Source organism: Synchiropus splendidus, unplaced genomic scaffold (genome assembly GCF_027744825.2).
Source record: "Synchiropus splendidus isolate RoL2022-P1 unplaced genomic scaffold, RoL_Sspl_1.0 HiC_scaffold_58, whole genome shotgun sequence".
Classification (NCBI taxonomy): domain Eukaryota; kingdom Metazoa; phylum Chordata; class Actinopteri; order Syngnathiformes; family Callionymidae; genus Synchiropus; species Synchiropus splendidus.
The window spans coordinates 77581-85110 of NW_026527092.1; positions in this window are offsets into that span (position 1 = coordinate 77581).

Genomic DNA, 7530 nt, shown 5'->3' on the forward strand with positions numbered 1-7530 from the left:
GGCTGAAAAGCGTTTTTGTGCATTGTGCCATAACTTTTCAGGGAAGCTTCAGAACATGAAATTTTAACCTCCCACTATAGCAGAAAGGGTCTTTCTAGTAGTTGCACATCAAATCTAAACTGTCTGAAGTGTTTTTCCAAAGTTATTAACACTTTTATGTTTGGCTTTCCGAAACCCACCTTATCTCAGGCTGAAAAGCGTTTTTGTGCATTGTGCCATAACTTTTCAGGGAAGCTTCAGAACATGAAATTTTAACCTCCCACTATAGCAGAAAGGGTCTTTCTAGTAGTTGCACATCAAATCTAAACTGTCTGAAGTGTTTTTCCAAAGTTATTAACACTTTTATGTTTGGCGTTCCGAAACCCACCTTATCTCAGGCTGAAAAGCGTTTTTGTGCATTGTGCCATAACTTTTCAGGGAAGCTTCAGAACATGAAATTTTAACCTCCCACTATAGCAGAAAGGGTCTTTCTAGTAGTTGCACATCAAATCTAAACTGTCTGAAGTGTTTTTCCAAAGTTATCAACACTTTTATGTTTGGCGTTCCGAAACCCACCTTATCTCAGGCTGAAAAGCGTTTTTACGCATTGTGCCATAACTTTTCAGGGAAGCTTCAGAACATGAAATTTTAACCTCCCACTATAGCAGAAAGGGTCTTTCTCGTAGGTGCACATCAAATCTAAGCTGTCTGAAGTGTTTTTCGAAAGTTATCAACACTTTTATGTTTGGCGTTCCGAAACCCACCTTATCTCAGGCTGAAAAGCGTTTTTGTGCATTGTGCCATAACTTTTCAGGGAAGCTTCAGAACATGAAATTTTAACCTCCCACTATAGCAGAAAGGGTCTTTCTAGTAGTTGCACATCAAATCTAAACTGTCTGAAGTGTTTTTCCAAAGTTATCAACACTTTTATGTTTGGCGTTCCGAAACCCACCTTATCTCAGGCTGAAAAGCGTTTTTACGCATTGTGCCATAACTTTTCAGGGAAGCTTAAGAACATGAACTTTTAACCTCCCACTATAGCAGAAAGGGTCTTTCTAGTAGGTGCACATCAAATCTAAGCTGTCTGAAGTGTTTTTCGAAAGTTATCAACACTTTTATGTTTGGCGTTCCGAAACCCACCTTATCTCAGGCTGAAAAGCGTTTTTGTGCATTGTGCCATAACTTTTCAGGGAAGCTTCAGAACATGAAATTTTAACCTCCCACTATAGCAGAAAGGGTCTTTCTAGTAGTTGCACATCAAATCTAAGCTGTCTGAAGTGTTTTTCAAAAGTTATCAACACTTTTATGTTTGGCGTTCCGAAACCCACCTTATCTCAGGCTGAAAAGCGTTTTTGTGCATTGTGCCATAACTTTTCAGGGAAGCTTCAGAACATGAACTTTTAACCTCCCACTATAGCAGAAAGGGTCTTTCTAGTAGTTGCACATCAAATCTAAACTGTCTGAAGTGTTTTTCCAAAGTTATTAACACTTTTATGTTTGGCGTTCCGAAACCCACCTTATCTCAGGCTGAAAAGCGTTTTTGTGCATTGTGCCATAACTTTTCAGGGAAGCTTCAGAACATGAAATTTTAACCTCCCACTATAGCAGAAAGGGTCTTTCTAGTAGTTGCACATCAAATCTAAACTGTCTGAAGTGTTTTTCCAAAGTTATCAACACTTTTATGTTTGGCGTTCCGAAACCCACCTTATCTCAGGCTGAAAAGCGTTTTTACGCATTGTGCCATAACTTTTCAGGGAAGCTTCAGAACATGAAATTTTAACCTCCCACTATAGCAGAAAGGGTCTTTCTCGTAGGTGCACATCAAATCTAAGCTGTCTGAAGTGTTTTTCGAAAGTTATCAACACTTTTATGTTTGGCGTTCCGAAACCCACCTTATCTCAGGCTGAAAAGCGTTTTTGTGCATTGTGCCATAACTTTTCAGGAAAGCTTCAGAACATGAAATTTTAACCTCCCACTATAGCAGAAAGGGTCTTTCTAGTAGTTGCACATCAAATTTAAACTGTCTGAAGTGTTTTTCCAAAGTTATCAACACTTTTATGTTTGGCGTTCCGAAACCCACCTTATCTCAGGCTGAAAAGCGTTTTTACGCATTGTGCCATAACTTTTCAGGGAAGCTTCAGAACATGAAATTTTAACCTCCCACTATAGCAGAAAGGGACTTTCTAGTAGGTGCACATCAAATCTAAGCTCTCTGAAGTGTTTTTCGAAAGTTATCAACACTTTTATGTTTGGCGTTCCGAAACCCACCTTATCTCAGGCTGAAAAGCGTTTTTGTGCATTGTGCCATAACTTTTCAGGGAAGCTTCAGAACATGAAATTTTAACCTCCCACTATAGCAGAAAGGGTCTTTCTAGTAGTTGCACATCAAATCTAAGCTGTCTGAAGTGTTTTTCAAAAGTTATCAACACTTTTATGTTTGGCGTTCCGAAACCCGCCTTATCTCAGGCTGAAAAGCGTTTTTGTGCATTGTGCCATAACTTTTCAGGAAAGCTTCAGAACATGAAATTTTAACCTCCCACTATAGCAGAAAGGGTCTTTCTAGTAGTTGCACATCAAATCTAAACTGTCTGAAGTGTTTTTCCAAAGTTATCAACAGTTTTATGTTTGGCGTTCCGAAACCCACCTTATCTCAGGCTGAAAAGCGTTTTTGTGCATTGTGCCATAACTTTTCAGGGAAGCTTCAGAACATGAAATTTTAACCTCCCACTATAGCAGAAAGGGTCTTTCTAGTAGTTGCACATCAAATCTAAACTGTCTGAAGTGTTTTTCCAAAGTTATTAACACTTTTATGTTTGGCGTTCCGAAACCCACCTTATCTCAGGCTGAAAAGCGTTTTTGTGCATTGTGCCATAACTTTTCAGGGAAGCTTCAGAACATGAAATTTTGACCTCCCACTATAGCAGAAAGGGTCTTTCTAGCAGTTGCACATCAAATCTAAGCTGTCTGAAGTGTTTTTCAAAAGTTATCAACACTTTTATGTTTGGCGTTCCGAAACCCACCTTATCTCAGGCTGAAAAGCGTTTTTGTGCATTGTGCCATAACTTTTCAGGAAAGCTTCAGAACATGAAATTTTAACCTCCCACTATAGCAGAAAGGGTCTTTCAAGTAGTTGCACATCAAATCTAAACTGTCTGAAGTGTTTTTCCAAAGTTATCAACACTTTTATGTTTGGCGTTCCGAAACCCACCTTATCTCAGGCTGAAAAGCGTTTTTACGCATTGTGCCATAACTTTTCAGGGAAGCTTCAGAACATGAAATTTTAACCTCCCACTATAGCAGAAAGGGTCTTTCTAGTAGGTGCACATCAAATCTAAGCTCTCTGAAGTGTTTTTCGAAAGTTATCAACACTTTTATGTTTGGCGTTCCGAAACCCACCTTATCTCAGGCTGAAAAGCGTTTTTACGCATTGTGCCATAACTTTTCAGGGAAGCTTCAGAACATGAAATTTTAACCTCCCACTATAGCAGAAAGGGTCTTTCTCGTAGGTGCACATCAAATCTAAGCTGTCTGAAGTGTTTTTCGAAAGTTATCAACACTTTTATGTTTGGCGTTCCGAAACCCACCTTATCTCAGGCTGAAAAGCGTTTTTGTGCATTGTGCCATAACTTTTCAGGAAAGCTTCAGAACATGAAATTTTTACCTCCCACTATAGCAGAAAGGGTCTTTCTAGTAGTTGCACATCAAATCTAAGCTGTCTGAAGTGTTTTTCCAAAGTTATCAACACTTTTATGTTTGGCGTTCCGAAACCCACCTTATCTCAGGCTGAAAAGCGTTTTTGTGCATTGTGCCATAACTTTTCAGGGAAGCTTCAGAACATGAAATTTTAACCTCCCACTATAGCAGAAAGGGTCTTTCTAGTAGTTGCACATCAAATCTAAACTGTCTGAAGTGTTTTTCCAAAGTTATCAACACTTTTATGTTTGGCGTTCCGAAACCCACCTTATCTCAGGCTGAAAAGCGTTTTTACGCATTGTGCCATAACTTTTCAGGGAAGCTTCAGAACATGAAATTTTAACCTCCCACTATAGCAGAAATGGTCTTTCTAGTAGGTGCACATCAAATCTAAGCTCTCTGAAGTGTTTTTCGAAAGTTATCAACACTTTTATGTTTGGCGTTCCGAAACCCACCTTATCTCAGGCTGAAAAGCGTTTTTGTGCATTGAGCCATAACTTTTCAGGAAAGCTTCAGAACATGAAATTTTAACCTCCCACTATAGCAGAAAGGGTCTTTCTAGTAGTTGCACATCAAATCTAAACTGTCTGAAGTGTTTTTCCAAAGTTATTAACACTTTTATGTTTGGCGTTCCGAAACCCACCTTATCTCAGGCTGAAAAGCGTTTTTGTGCATTGTGCCATAACTTTTCAGGGAAGCTTCAGAACATGAAATTTTAACCTCCCACTATAGCAGAAAGGGTCTTTCTAGTAGTTGCACATCAAATCTAAACTGTCTGAAGTGTTTTTCCAAAGTTATCAACACTTTTATGTTTGGCGTTCCGAAACCCACCTTATCTCAGGCTGAAAAGCGTTTTTACGCATTGTGCCATAACTTTTCAGGGAAGCTTCAGAACATGAACTTTTAACCTCCCACTATAGCAGAAAGGGTCTTTCTAGTAGGTGCACATCAAATCTAAGCTGTCTGAAGTGTTTTTCGAAAGTTATCAACACTTTTATGTTTGGCGTTCCGAAACCCACCTTATCTCAGGCTGAAAAGCGTTTTTGTGCATTGTGCCATAACTTTTCAGGGAAGCTTCAGAACATGAAATTTTAACCTCCCACTATAGCAGAAAGGGTCTTTCTAGTAGTTGCACATCAAATCTAAGCTGTCTGAAGTGTTTTTCAAAAGTTATCAACACTTTTATGTTTGGCGTTCTGAAACCCACCTTATCTCAGGCTGAAAAGCGTTTTTGTGCATTGTGCCATAACTTTTCAGGAAAGCTTCAGAACATGAAATTTTAACCTCCCACTATAGCAGAAAGGGTCTTTCTAGTAGTTGCACATCAAATCTAAACTGTCTGAAGTGTTTTTCCAAAGTTATCAACACTTAACGGTTAAAAACCCACCTTATCTCAGGCTGAAAAGCGTTTTTACGCATTGTGCCATAACTTTTCAGAGAAGCTTCAGAACATGAAATTTTAACCTCCCACTATAGCAGAAAGGGTCTTTCTAGTAGGTGCACATCAAATCTAAGCTCTCTGAAGTGTTTTTCGAAAGTTATCAACACTTTTATGTTTGGCGTTCCGAAACCCACCTTATCTCAGGCTGAAAAGCGTTTTTGTGCATTGTGCCATAACTTTTCAGGGAAGCTTCAGAACATGAAATTTTAACCTCCCACTATAGCAGAAAGGGTCTTTCTAGTAGTTGCACATCAAATCTAAACTGTCTGAAGTGTTTTTCCAAAGTTATTAACACTTTTATGTTTGGCGTTCCGAAACCCACCTTATCTCAGGCTGAAAAGCGTTTTTGTGCATTGTGCCATAACTTTTCAGGGAAGCTTCAGAACATGAAATTTTAACCTCCCACTATAGCAGAAAGGGTCTTTCTAGTAGTTGCACATCAAATCTAAACTGTCTGAAGTGTTTTTCCAAAGTTATCAACACTTTTATGTTTGGCGTTCCGAAACCCACCTTATCTCAGGCTGAAAAGCGTTTTTGTGCATTGTGCCATAACTTTTCAGGGAAGCTTCAGAACATGACATTTTAACCTCCCACTATAGCAGAAAGGGTCTTTCTAGTAGTTGCACATCAAATCTAAACTGTCTGAAGTGTTTTTCCAAAGTTATCAACACTTTTATGTTTGGCGTTCCGAAACCCACCTTATCTCAGGCTGAAAAGCGTTTTTTTGCATTGTGCCATAACTTTTCAGGGAAGCTTCAGAACATGAAATTTTAACCTCCCACTATAGCAGAAAGGGTCTTTCTAGTAGTTGCACATCAAATCTAAACTGTCTGAAGTGTTTTTCCAAAGTTATCAACACTTTTATGTTTGGCGTTCCGAAACCCACCTTATCTCAGGCTGAAAAGCGTTTTTGTGCATTGTGCCATAACTTTTCAGGGAAGCTTCAGAACATGAAATTTTAACCTCCCACTATAGCAGAAAGGGTCTTTCTAGTAGTTGCACATCAAATCTAAGCTGTCTGAAGTGTTTTTCAAAAGTTATCAACACTTTTATGTTTGGCGTTCCGAAACCCACCTTATCTCAGGCTGAAAAGCGTTTTTGTGCATTGTGCCATAACTTTTCAGGAAAGCTTCAGAACATGAAATTTTAACCTCCCACTATAGCAGAAAGGGTCTTTCTAGTAGTTGCACATCAAATCTAAACTGTCTGAAGTGTTTTTCCAAAGTTATCAACACTTTTATGTTTGGCGTTCCGAAACCCACCTTATCTCAGGCTGAAAAGCGTTTTTGTGCATTGTGCCATAACTTTTCAGGGAAGCTTCAGAACATGAAATTTTAACCTCCCACTATAGCAGAAAGGGTCTTTCTAGTAGTTGCACATCAAATCTAAGCTGTCTGAAGTGTTTTTCAAAAGTTATCAACACTTTTATGTTTGGCGTTCCGAAACCCACCTTATCTCAGGCTGAAAAGCGTTTTTGTGCATTGTGCCATAACTTTTCAGGAAAGCTTCAGAACATGAAATTTTAACCTCCCACTATAGCAGAAAGGGTCTTTCTAGTAGTTGCACATCAAATCTAAACTGTCTGAAGTGTTTTTCCAAAGTTATCAACACTATTAGGTTTAGCGTTCCGAAACCCACCTTATCTCAGGCTGAAAAGCGTTTTTACGCATTGTGCCATAACTTTTCAGGGAAGCTTCAGAACATGAAATTTTAACCTCCCACTATAGCAGAAAGGGTCTTTCTAGTAGGTGCACATCAAATCTAAGCTCTCTGAAGTGTTTTTCGAAAGTTATCAACACTTTTATGTTTGGCGTTCCGAAACCCACCTTATCTCAGGCTGAAAAGCGTTTTTGTGCATTGTGCCATAACTTTTCAGGGAAGCTTCAGAACATGAAATTTTAACCTCCCACTATAGCAGAAAGGGTCTTTCTAGTAGTTGCACATCAAATCTAAACTGTCTGAAGTGTTTTTCCAAAGTTATTAACACTTTTATGTTTGGCGTTCCGAAACCCACCTTATCTCAGGCTGAAAAGCGTTTTTGTGCATTGTGCCATAACTTTTCAGGGAAGCTTCAGAACATGAAATTTTAACCTCCCACTATAGCAGAAAGGGTCTTTCTAGTAGTTGCACATCAAATCTAAACTGTCTGAAGTGTTTTTCCAAAGTTATCAACACTTTTATGTTTGGCGTTCCGAAACCCACCTTATCTCAGGCTGAAAAGCGTTTTTGTGCATTGTGCCATAACTTTTCAGGGAAGCTTCAGAACATGAAATTTTAACCTCCCACTATAGCAGAAAGGGTCTTTCTAGTAGTTGCACATCAAATCTAAACTGTCTGAAGTGTTTTTCCAAAGTTATCAACACTTTTATGTTTGGCGTTCCGAAACCCACCTTATCTCAGGCTGAAAAGCGTTTTTG